The 13,065-nt window shown below is 48.0% G+C and overlaps 1 protein-coding gene across 3 annotated transcripts in view; it reads left to right on the top strand.

Annotated features, from left to right (window-relative positions):
• The first annotated feature begins 5,304 nt into the window (after positions 1 to 5,304).
• The window catches only part of CACNG5 (calcium voltage-gated channel auxiliary subunit gamma 5), a 28,209-nt gene continuing 20,448 nt past the window's right edge, over positions 5,305 to 13,065 (top strand). Inside the window, exon 1 of one of the 3 annotated variants that reach the window (XM_030534429.1) lies at positions 5,305 to 5,542. The gene's annotated coding sequence lies outside the window, so the exon portion shown is untranslated. Of the gene's footprint in view, positions 5,543 to 6,643; positions 6,695 to 12,555; positions 12,566 to 13,065 lie in introns of those variants that run through there. The other 2 variants (XM_030534431.1, XM_030534430.1) reach the window with 2 other exon arrangements.

Raw genomic sequence — 13,065 nt, 5'->3', positions numbered from 1 at the left:
ACATTTTACCTCTGCTTGGCTCTGGTGTAAATAGTGATACATGGTGCAGTGCAAGCAAGATTCGTGCCCAGCCTGGGGTTAATCCAAAATTATTTACCTTGACATCCAAAACATCAGAATAAGGCCCCAAAGGGATATTTCTAATAGATCATATGGCTGCTAGAAACCTCTTATGCCATAATGGTTAATTATGTCATTGTCAAAATACTCCACATGCATATTCATGTTGTATATGAATAATCCTGCACAGTATCCAGGCAACTATTCCAGCAGTTTACTTTTTATTAGAAAATTGGACACTCATATTTAAAAAAAAAAAAGCTAAGCCAATTACTATATTAAAATAATTCGGGTTTGACTGAAACCCAGATGAAGCCTATCTGTGGCCTGCTCCCATACCTTTTTTGGATTTAACGTAATTTACTGTAGATTAGCTGCCTCCAGACTCATGTCCATTTCAAAATGTGGCCATGTGCAAAGAGGTTAGGGTGCTGTTTTGAAGAACACATAGCCCAACCCTGTTCCCACTGAAGTTAGTGGTAACACACCCATTCAGAGGCGCTGACTTTCTGATTTCCTGGGGGGGCGCTCACCTCCCCGGTCCACCCCAGGCCCTGCCCCGACTCTGCCCCGTCCTACCTCTTGCCAACCCATTCTAGCCCCTCCCTGAGTGTACCCCCCCGCTCCACCTCTTCCTGCCCCTGCTTCTCCCCCAGCCCCAGTGCCTCCTGCCCGCTGCTGAACAGCTGATCCTTGGGGGAAGGGGAACGAGCTGATTGCTGGGGGCCCACCAGTGGGTGCTGAGCACCTGCTATTTTTTTTCCTGTGGGTGCCCCAGCCCTGTTTTATTTTGTTATGTTTTGGCTTTGTTTTGTGAAATGATCCAGGGATAAACTAAGAGAGCTAAGGCTGTGAATGGTTTATCCTTAAAGGTCTGGACTACGGCAGAGAAAAACAGGCTGAACCTATTATTTTATCATCGTAATATTATATGAAAGAACAAATTTCAGGTCCAATCCTGCAAAAACTTGCAGACACGAGTAACTTGATGCACATATATTGTCAGTTGGGAGCCCATACGGGTTCAGGTTTCTGTCTGCATGGATCTGATTGCACAGCTGTAGTATGTAAACCAATGTCATATGACTGCATGAACAAATCAGGGCTAACACACAACTCTCAGCCTTATATTAGACACATGCCCCAAAGTAAAATACAATTAGTACTCCTGGGGGAATTCTGTGCCAAAAAAATTAAAACTCTGCGCACAATATTATAAAATTCAGCATATTTTATTTATCAGAATAACACAATATAATCACTCCGGTTTCAATTATTTCAGTAATTTATTTAAACTACAGTACAGTGGATGGAGAATGGGAGTGGGGAGCATTGGAGGAAATCCCCAAACACCCTTGCTTAACAGCAATGTAACTAGGTTTGACCCTTTATTTCTAGTTATTGGTCAACAAATATATGCAGCATATGCTCAAAGTTGCATCATAGGCAACTGAAGAGCAAATGAGGGCTGGGGAATCAAACTCTCAGTTTAAACTGGCTACTGACCACCTCCAGAAAGGTCAGTAGCAAACAGTTCCTGGAGCACATTCGGACAGAAAATTTATTCAATCCAAAACTTTAGACCAGTCCTAATCACTAAAGTACCCAGGGCTGGCTCTAAGCACCAGCAAACCAAGCACATGCTGGGGGCGGCACGTTTTCAGCGGCGGCATTCCGGCCATCTTTATTTTTTTGCCTCAGGTGGCAAAAGCCTAGAGCCAACCCTGGCAGCAGCAGTGCCGTCATGCGCGGGAGGTGCCCTGGGGCCACTGCAGCTCACACCGTCAGCTGGGAGGGAGCAGTGCCCGCACCTTGTGGCTGGGCCGGGCGGGCTCCGAGCACGGGACGCTCTGGCTGGGGGTCACCCCGCGGGGCGCACGGAGCCACCTGCAGGTGCCGCAGGGCGACTGCCCCCCAGTGCTGCGTCCAGGGCTGGGCAAAGCGGCCCAAGCCACCCAGGGGCTGCAGCAGCAGTGGAGCCATAGAGGGTGGGGCGCTGCAGTGTGGGGCCCAGCCACGTCCCACTCTCCGGGGCTCCACTCCCTCTGGGGCTGCCCTGCCCTGCCCTGGCTCCTCAGGCCCCTGCCGGGGCAGTCCCCCTGGCTCTGCCCTCCTGGCTCTGCCCTCCTGACTCTGCCCTCCCGGGTCCTGGCTGGTTCTGGAAGTGGGAGCCCCGGCTGGAGGGACCCTGGGCTGAGGCACAGCCCAGGAGCCCCACTGCTTATCCTGACCCTGCCAGCGCCGGACCAGCTGGAGGTGAGGGGGGAGTGGGCGCTGTTGAGGGGGAGCCCAGGGCTGGGGTGGCAGGGGATGTGGGTGGGGATGTGGGTGGGGTGGGGATGTGGGTGGGGATGTGGGTGGGGTGGGAGGTGGGGTGGGAGGGAGAGCCCAGTGCTGGGTGTGAGTGGGATGTCGGGGAGAGCCCAGGGTTGGGGTGGGAGAGGGCACTGGTGGGGGGGTAGGAGCAGCCAAAATTTTATTTGCTTGGGGTGGCAAAAACCCTAGAGCCAGCCCTGAAAGCACCATGAGCATTTATAAGGCCTTACTGTCCTTTACACCACTCTGGCAATGTAAAGGAGCCTTAAAACTTTTACATCCGTTTTATACTCCTGGGGGAATTCACAAAGAGAATGGGAACAGTTCACTAAGCAGGCAGGCTGCTACATTCCGCCCTGCTTGATGGGGCAGAGCCTGCCCCACACCCACCTCCTCAGAAACACCCCGAAGCCCTGCCCCTTCATGCTAAGTGTGCTGCAGTAGTGAGCAAGAGGGACACATGACTGCACTGCTCCCTCCCCTGAGTGGTGATTTATGTGTCCACTGGTTGGTCCAGGTGCCTGAACCAACTTGCTTGCACTGCCAGGGACGTGTGTGTGACACCACTCTTGTGGCTTCCCTTTGCTTTCCCATCAGAAGTCATTTTTCTGTGGGGAAGCAAAGAAATCTGTGGGGGACATGAATTCGGCACACTCACAGTGATGCAGAATTCCCCCAGGAGTAAATTAGCCAGACCCTTAGCAGATGCAAATCAGCATAGATCCATTGACTTCAGCCAGTCAACACCAGCTGAGCATCATATGCCTAATGTATTTTAGATGATCTCTTGTAAAATTACGAAGAGATTGCTAATGGCTCATTATCTTTTCAGGCTGCAAGCCTGGACTCTGAACCAAATCACCAGAAATCCATGAAATACTTTGAGGCATGTGTGAATAATGTAGTAGGGAAACGGTGATCCAATATTTGTTTGAAAGATGGAGCCAAGGTGATTACACAATAATTAATTAATTAGTTGCTGCTGTTACTTTTGTACTGGGAAATCTCTCTAGTGCCTGGTAGTGAAAGCTGCCAAACTGAATGTATCTTCAGTGCATTGACTCCATTACTATTTAATAAGGGCTCTTGCCTATGCCTGGCATTCTGCTGCCAAGGCTACTGAAATAGAAACATCTAAAGTCACAGTATTTAGATGCTGAGAGTCCTTTCAGAGAGTGATTTCTGCGTTTAGAAATATCAAACAAATCAAAAGCTTAATCCACTAGAGGCTTCATCCATATACTGATAATATTTGCTGTAGCCAGGCTGAAAGGACCTGCTGCACAATTACTGTAATTTATCCAGCTTGCTTAGAGATTGGAATTTAGCCTAAGAATCTCTGATACCAATACCACATCTTTTTAGTCATATCCCAAGCACGTGGCCCAGTTGACTGGATTCTATTCCTGGCTCTGCTATGGACCCTTTCTGTGACTTTGGGTGAGTCAATTAACAACTCTGTGCCTCAGTGGTTTTCAGAGGAGTTACTCTGAATGTGTCTCCTTCGCTCTCTCTCTCTGTCTCCCTTCTGTGTCCTGCCCCTGCACTCTTACCAATCTTAGTGCAAGCACCTTCTCCACTGCAGCCCCTGAAATAGCTTGCCTGTGATTCTCCATCTCATTTTAAATCTCAGCTGGAAGCTTCTTTTCTCTCCTGGAAGCTTTATGCCTCTCTGTTGCACTCCCCTCCTCCCTCCCCCCATTATCTGTGGTGGTTTTCCTTTGCATTTGTAACTGTGTATGTTTAACCCTATTATGTATCAGAGGGGTAGCCATGTTAGTCTGGATCTGTAAAAGCAGCAAAGAATCCACCTTTTGTGGGTGAATACCACTTCGTCGGATGCATGTAGTGGAGCTCATGCTCCAAAACGTCTGTTAGTCTATAAGGTGCCACAGGACTCTTTGCTGCTTTAACCCTATTATGCATTTTGGGGGCAGGCTGTGGGTGAAAGATGCTTTACCAGGAAAGTTGTGCTGTGTCTGCCTGCATCAAGTCAGAGGTGAGTTTCACCCCCATCTTTTTCCATGTGTCTTAGGGTATATCTATACTACAGCAGCACAGTGCTGCAGCTGGTTTACTTGTAATGTAGATGCTTTCTACATCCTTGGAAGGGGTTTTTGTGTTGATGTGTAGTTAATACATCTCAACGAGAGGCAGTAGCTGGGTTGATGAAAGAATTCTTCTACCAGTCTAGCTGCATCTACGCACAGGGTTAGGTTGGCCTAACTGCATCACACAGGGTGGAAACTTTTTCAGTCTTGAGTGACGCAGCTCGGTTGATCTAATTTTTAAGTGTAGACTTGGCCTTCTACACAATATCTTGAATAGCTCTGAAACCTGCAGGGTAAAAATACCCATTAACCAGGTTACAAAGGGAGACTCTCTTGCTGGCCTAAACAATTTCCTGCCACCAACTGCAGGGCAGTGTTCATGAGCAGTTCAACAGCTGCAGGGTTCTGCCCCAGAAGTAGCTGCATCTGTGATGTGAGAAGTGGTCCCTGTATGGATAGTCGGGAAAGTCTTTCGGGATGGAAGGTGCTAGCGTGTACAGGCTGAGATTTCCAAGAAGCCCACGGGACTTCAGCACCTAAATTCCCTTGGGATCTGTAGAAGGGATAACGTCTCCATGTGTGTCCCTGCTCTGTGCTGTGTGTTCAGAGGAGCAGAGGGAAGGGCCGAACCAAGCACTCAGCTCACCAGCCAGGGAAGGGCTGTATGGCTCCATGCAGCCTCCATAAATGCCTCCTCAGCGACTTTTCTGCAGTCGGTTGATCTTGGGGAGTTGTCAGATGCTGTGGAGGGTGCGGGGAGGATGACCAGTGGGGGTCAGGGATTGCTCCCCCACCCTCCCGCAAGTACATGCCCCTAACACCATGTGATTCCTCTCTCCTCCTTCCCAAGCCTCCCTCCCCTGCAGCGGTGGAGGAAGGAGGATAAAACCCAGCGCTGGAGCCGCAGAGAGCTCACACCCGCCGCCTCTTTCAGTGGCCGATCCCCCCAGCCCAGCCCGGCCCCGCTCCCCAGCGCTGCTGCGTCTGAGCGCGTCCTTCTCGCCCCTTGTGCGGAGCTCGGGAGCTGCCAGGGGCCCGGAGTCTTGTTAAGTTCCGCGGAGCTCAGATCACAACGGGGTGGGGGGATCGTGGGGGTCGCCTGCTGCAGTCCAAAGGTAAGAGCCCCGCTTTTCATCCTCTTAATCGCGAGGGGCGGGGGGGGGGGGGGTTGGCTGTGTGTGTGTGTGTGTTTGCGCGTGCAGGGGATGGAGAAAGGGCCATTGTGCAAACGCCCGTGTGCAAACCCCCGTGCACACACAGATTTCATTGTCTGGAGGCAGAGGGTTTCGGCAGGAGGGGTGTTTGAAATGCACACACCGACCCATGCAGAAAATCCAAGCATAGGAACCCTCTGCCTCATGGTATTTGGAGATCAGCACTTGGGAGCTGTGCTTTGGGGAGAGCTCCCTGGTCTACCCTGGGAAGAAAATACTTCACACATCCCCTGGGCTCTTCTGCACAGGGCACTTTGGAGGGAGCTAGCGAATGAGGAGAGGAGAGACCTCCCCGCCTTGCGCTCAGCATTGCGGAGAATGGCACTTTATCACTGGGAACGCTGAGTCCATCCTTGAGGTTCAGTTATTTTGGGACTTGGTGTTGGAAATATTTCTTTTGGCTTGATGGTCCCGGGCAGCATCTCTGTGCTCTGTGGTGTGAGCAGAGTCCAGGCTGAAAGCGGATTCTGCTCCGCCTGCACAATATGCTTGTTCTTTTCCTCTTCCTGAGAAAGCCCAAACTCTTAATGGACACTGGGGGAAGCCTCACTAAAGCCACTTCCCTTTCTCTGCCCTTTGTCCAGTGCCCAGAGAGCAGCTGAATGAGGATATGTGTGTGTGGCACAGGGAGCTGACAGCTGGGGGGATAGAGATAGGAAGGGTGATGGCATGGAAAACAGGCATGTGAAGGAGGTTGAGGCAAAACCTGTAGTATCTACTACTCCAGTATGCAGAGGTGTGCAGGCCACCTTTTTGCCTCCCCTCTCCATGTGCCCATCTGACATAAGACTTCATCTGAACCATAGCTAACTGTGAAAACCAAATCCCCCTGGGAATAACTCTGGATCACTGTGTTATAACAGGTGGCTTTTGTCCCCTCTGTTTCAGCCCTGCCAGTTTGGTGAGTGGGAAGGTGTTACCATGTGACACAGCACCAGGGACAGAGCAATGGGGGAAGGGTGTTAAGAAGCTGTAAGAAGCAGTATAAATGTAACACTGTGGGCAAGACAACAGCAGCGGAACCAAGGAACGACAGGCAGCTTCAGTGTGATGGTAACAAAGGCAGCGTTATAGAACATGGGCGGCTGGAGCATATCAAGAGTGTACAGGGCCCCTACAGGAAAACACTCATTCGAGATTAGATTTCTTCTGTGGCTTTGATAGCCATTAACTACTCCTGCAGATGAAATGCTAATTGCCATGTTAGCCACTGGTTGGCCAACCATTGTCTAGTAACTGCTAAATGCATTGCCATTTCTTCTCATTCTCAGACGGAGCTCATATTTAAAATACCCAGCTGTAAAATACTGCATCGAATAGGGCCAGGCTACAACAAGGAAGGTCAGGGGAATAGGTGGGGGGAAGAGCGATCACAATGGTATGTGATTTATGTTATGTACTTTGATGTGAAAGCCAGAAAGCTTAAAGACATTCATCTAAGGTAATTTACTGGGCTGTCCAGGAGGTGCAGCATTGGGCTGCATATCAAAGCTGATCTTACGTGAGCATAGGGCCTCCTGTACCTGCCCATGAAAGTCAAACAATTAGGTCACGTAAGGGTTTATTTCCTAATGTTTTTGGAGAAAAAATGATATAGTGAATTAATTCATTTTGAGGAAATTCTGTGTGTGATGCTGAGAGAAAGGGGTGTGATGATTGGATAAAGGCTATTGAAGTCTTATCTCATTAGCTGATAGTTTTCAGCAGGCCTAAAGTATAAAGACTGAAGGTGTAGCTTGTTCTAACTGGTCTATGCGCGGTGTTTGTGTGTGTGTTGTTTTTTTAACTCATACTGATACAACCCCTCGTGTGGACAATGTGTACAAAATGCTTTACATTGCTATGTTTTATCCCCTTCCCATATGAAGAATAATCACCAGTATCCACACTTTTGTGCTGGTATAATTGCATCTGCACTAAGGGATTGTACCACTTTAGCTATGCCATTATAGTTAAAGTGGTACGACTTGTGTGTTTGTACAAGACCATGTTTGAAAAGTCATGCCAACAAGGCAGTGTAGACTTTAACACAAGTTAAAGGTTAGGCTCTCCCCCACACTTTATCTCAACCATTTTAACTTGCGTAACCAGCAGTGTGGGGTCTTAGCTATGCTGAATTGTCAAATGTGTCAGAATGCGTTAGCGAATGCATTCTAACAACATACTTTTTAACCTAGTCTAGATAAGGCCAGAATACTGAAGTGCCTTCCAGTCCTCAGAGTTCTTAACAAAATGAGATGCTGGGTCCTAGTTAAAGAAGAGGTGATTTGTGATGAAATAACATGTACGGCTTCTGAGGCTGCTTTCTTGTTTTTATGTTGTTTTTTTCCATCCAGCTGTAATTACTTCTTAGTAACTTCTTTTTTCCCTTTAGTTTTAACACTATCAAACAGATGTTCCAGCGCCTGGATTGTGCAGTCTTTTATCACACTAAACGGTTACAGTCTTCAGTGAGAATTTGACTGCAGGATTAGTCCCAAAAGAGAGATCGTTTGTGATTTAGACTGGTTAGGAGCTTTAACTCCTGTCGCCGTAGAATTACATTGATCCTGCAGGATGAATGCCATTGAATAACACTGCGTTTCTGCTTAAAAAGAACGGTGTGCTCCTTCCTGCAGGACAAGTGCAGTGTTAAATCCCTGGGACTATACAACTCTTCCCTCACTTGTTCAACTGGTGTTGGTGGATCAATTATTGGAATGTGCCAGTTAATAAACTCCCCCACTAAATTTTAAATCTGTTAATGAGTTTATTAGCTCTCTGCTTTTGTTTTTCTCATTCTTTCTCTGTCAGTAAGGACATTCATTTGTACTTTCGTTTTCTGTATCCCAGTCTTGTTGGCTTCAACTTGTTAAACTTGTAAAGTCGTTACAAGAAAATAGGAGTTGGTCAAGTGATTGATTTGGCAAACTCTGCTGACAAAACAATTTGCAATTTATACTGGGTTTCCTTGGCTAAGAACTTTGAGCCAGATTCTCAACTTGAATGTAGATAAATTGTTGCACTCCGCTGAATTCAATCGAGCTACAACAATCTATGCCAGCTGTCGATTGGGCCCCTTGGCTTTAGAATCTCAGTTCTGTCACTTCAATAAAGTCAGCCTGTGCTTCCCAAGCTTATTACATGGGAAGGGTATGCGTGTATTCGGTTGTTTTCCTGAGACATTGCCTGCTGGGGAGAAAAAAAGAGCTTCCAGATTCATTTAATCCTTGTAGACGCAGCAGTGCTAACAATCAAAGCTTGTACCTTCCACCAACAGAAGTTGATCCAAAAAAAGATATTACGTCACCTATCTTGTCTCAGTGCTAACACTGATTCACAGCAGTAATGAAGTCTTGATATGAAAAAGTGAGGTGCAGTGGATATAAAAACCTACGGTACCCAGGAAAGTGAGAGGGTAACAGACAACATGCACTGCAGCTGGAGAAGATAATGTGAATTCAAGTGAGGCAACATGGAAAACACCTGACCTGCTTGTTAAATGAAGTATAAACAAAAATATTAGACCATGTGTTGCCATATGAACAAGTGAACTGAGACATGGAATCTGTCTTCTCTTCTGCAAACAGTGGTTATTTTTAGCATCTTTTGCAGCCACTTTTTTCAGACCCAGTGGAGACCCCTTTTTCTAACCTAAATACAATCGAACCGTTCTCCAGTGAGCAGCAACGGGGAACTTGTTTGCTTTGCATAGAGCTCTTGTCTGGTTTGCCATGACACTGCCCTCATTAATGCTAACCATCCATTCCCATGCCTTGCTAAGAGAGGTTTAGTGGTTCTCTCAATCAAAAAGCACAGTGAGGAAACTAAGTACCCCCAATTTTCGCAGGTGTGTTAAAAGCTAATTTTTCTTTTAGTCACTATATGCCTTTATAAGGGGTAACAATGGGAAAGAATTATCTGACACTCTGAAGAAAGCCCTGCTGAAGGAATATTAACATATTAGCCCTCTTTGGGTGAAGTGCCTTTTGTTTCCATGTTTTCCTTTCGAATTCACAAAGAACATAATTTGGTTTAATTTTAACTAATGTGCTGCTGTTCAACAGCTAGTGGGCTGCTTCATGCTGTTGCACCATGACGTAGGTTGAACTCAAGTCCACTACAATCACTTTCTACATCAACTGTGCTCTAACGAGGTCAGGAGAATAATGGAATAGTTCCCAGGCCCACAGCAGGCAAGGGGTACAGACCGTAGTTGAAGAAGAGGATGAGAGAGTTGCTTTTTACTAATGACTATTCTTGCTTTCATCTTTTGGGGCAGGAACTGTCTTTTCTGTTCTGTATTTGGGCAGTGCCTAGCACAGTGTCCTAATACACGTCCGGGACTCCTAGGAACAACGAGAATACAAATAATAAGTAATAATAATAATCCACTGCCAGTTCCCCCAAGGATCTGATATGGTAGTGAAGGATCTGCTGGGCAGAAGGGAGCCTGTAAGAGAGTGGACTCACCCCTGCGGCGCCTCCTGCTGGTTTCTTCCGGGAATTAGCTCACCAGCCTCCAGAGCGCCCTCTTCAGGCCAGTGATCCGCTACCGCTTGGCCCCCATGTCCCTCCCTGGACTCCGGTGTCCTGTTAGCTGAGGTGCTGCCCCCTGGCAGTAACCCCTTTCTCTCAGGGTCTTCCCTCCCCAGCAAACTCCCACCCACTATCCCCACTTCACCTCAGTACAAGGCTACTGCCAGTCATTGTCTAGCTCCGGCTACTGCCAGTCATTGTCTAGCTCCCGCGCCCTGGGGCAGACGCTAGTATCAGCCACTCATCACTAGCAAGGCTGGGTTTGGATCTGCTGCCTTGGCCTACCCCTGGGCTGCCCTCTGCAACCCCCAGTGCCTGTTGGCCTTATGCTAGGCCGCAGCCTGGAGCTTTCCAGGCTGGAGCTCCCCAGCTCCTCTGCCTTTTACCCAGCCCTGCTTCACTCAGGTACCCTGTCTCTAGCTCCTTGCAGCCAGGCCCTTCTCCCTCTACAGGCAGAGGGAGTCTGCCTGGGCCTCTGGCTCACAACTTTTTATAGGGGCCAGCTGGGCCTGACTGGGACATAGCCCCGGCTGAGCCTACTTTCCCCCAATCAGCCCAGGCTTCTTGCCCCAGCCACACCCCTCTCCTGGGCTGTTTCTAGCCTCGCAGGGCAGGGACGGGTAACCACTCCGCTAAAGAGCCTTTGTTGCATTTCCTTTCCTTCCAGCCACACTCCTTACACAAATAGTGGGGCATGGCATAGGGACCACTGCACTGGGGGCTGGTCTGCCCTGGAAACTGACATCGACATAGCTACATCTCTCATGGGTGTGAAAAATCCATGCTCCTGAGAGACGTAGCTAAGCCAACCTCTAACCCCCAGGGTAGACTGCTATGGCCTCTCAGGGAGGTGAATTAGCTATGGTGATGGGAGAACCTGTCCCTTTGCTGTAGTGAGTGTCCATACTGAAGTGAAGCAGCTGCGCTGCTGCATCCTTTTAAATGTAGACATATCCTGGGGCGGCACCACTGCTGGTCCTTCCATAGCTAGTTAGAGCAGCTTTAGGGCTGCTTTGCACCAGCAGTGTAAATGCTCTCAGGAAGAAATTCCACCCATCTTTCTCATGCACATCTCTCCATTGACTTGAGTGAGAATATTTGCATGAGCAAGGTTTGGCCCTGGGGGCTTTCTGGGATTGTTAAACATGCAGAATAAGGAATGTGCAGGTTCCCTAAGAGCCATTTCCTTTATCTGCCAGCGCGTGATGCGCAGCTGTTCAGCTTGATGGCCAGGAGTCAGACACGTTTTTATGTTTATTTCTCCCATTCCTTGTAGCTCTGCTGTAGCTGTTGAATATATTCATTGAGCTGAATGATTCCCCATCTGGCACAGTCCATACCAGGAAACTTGCAACTTCACCTTCAACTTTGGAATATAAGATAAGGAAGGGAAATAACTTATTGACCTACTGTAGAATTTGGCTACTATCTACATACGTGTACTGTACAGTGTAATACTTTTTGCCACAGAATTGACTGAAATAGAATAAATACTAAGAATCTTTTCATAACCCACACAAATAAGTTGTAAAGACATAAGTTTAGGGTGACCAGATGTCCCAATATTATCAGAGCCATCCCAATATTGGGGGCTTTGTCTTATATAGGACCCTGTTACTCCCCCCGTCCCTGTTTGTCATGCTTGCTGTCTGGTCACCACGCATACGTGCAGTGTTGATCCCTTGACTGCTTTGTCAGAGCTTCCCAGGTACAGTCTGTCCACTAGGTGTCAAGGTCCTGTTGCAAAAATGCATGTCCAAAGCCACAAGGTTACTTACATTCAATAGGGAGGTTGAACTATAATGTGGCATTCACAGAAGCAAACGAGAATTCATTAGTTGACACAGCCATTAGTTAAAAACCCAGGTGCTAGGAAGTAATCACCAATGATGAAAGGAAGAACAATTTGTCTCAAAACAGAGCCAAAACCAGTTGTTGCAGTCTTAGTTTTCGCCTGCACACCAGCTAGTTAGAGAAAGAGCGGGAGATGACATCCATAGTAAAAGCTAATTGTGCAATATTAAACATTCTTCTTCCAGTGGCCTTCAGCTCAGTGTGAAAAGCATCTTCTTTAACGAGTGATTCCCCCCAGTTACATAGATGGCAAAAGTACTTGTGCCAAATTGTGTTCTTGTTGTATTGGGTTGGTGTGAAGTTTTACATAGTGGGTTCATCAGAAGCTAGTTATGCATTGATCTCCTGAGGGTTTAGCATTGTGACTCAGTTGATGGAATAATATGTTGCTGTAGGGGAGAGAAGTGTGACCTCAGGTCAGGATTCTCACGCCTTTGGCAAGCAGGGGGAAGGGAGGTGAGCATGCTGTGTATGCCAGTTGGCTAGCAGTGAACCATGTTGCAATCCACCTGCATGGCATGGAAGTGCTTGTACAGAGGGTCCTGCAGTCTAGTAGCTGTAGTGCTGGGATCTGGGAGGAGCATTCAGACAGAAAAGCACAAGATGGGGAAGTATCCTTCCATCAATGATTTGCACTTACAGGCCGGAGGAGGAGGAGGGAAATTCGTCAGCACAAGTGGGATTTAACTGGCCAGAGGAAGTGTGTTTATCCAAGGAAAATAGAGAGTAGAGGTAGGGGCAAGTTTTCCTGGTGTGATGCCCAAAGAAACCATGTCCATACCAGGCACTGCAGTAAAGGAGCAAGAAAAGGTCAGGCTTGCCAAATGTTCTCATCACTCTTTCTGCCGAAGCATCTGCCAGGTGTGTGAATGAGATCAGCCCTTGTGTGCCTACAGACAGCCAGAGGGATGGGAACAGTTTTTTCTTCGCTTCTCGCTGGGCTGGAATGATTTGTTCGTGCTAGTTCAGCCACACAGTTTCTGATCAGCTTGGGTCCCCTCCTCTGCCCGCAGCCAGGAGCCTGAAAATTAGTTACCCTGAAAGGGCAGATT

Source organism: Gopherus evgoodei, chromosome 15, assembly GCF_007399415.2.
Source record: "Gopherus evgoodei ecotype Sinaloan lineage chromosome 15, rGopEvg1_v1.p, whole genome shotgun sequence".
NCBI classification, from domain to species: domain Eukaryota; kingdom Metazoa; phylum Chordata; order Testudines; family Testudinidae; genus Gopherus; species Gopherus evgoodei.
Note: the sequence above shows the minus strand (reverse complement) of the source record. Positions and strands in the feature narration are given on the sequence as shown.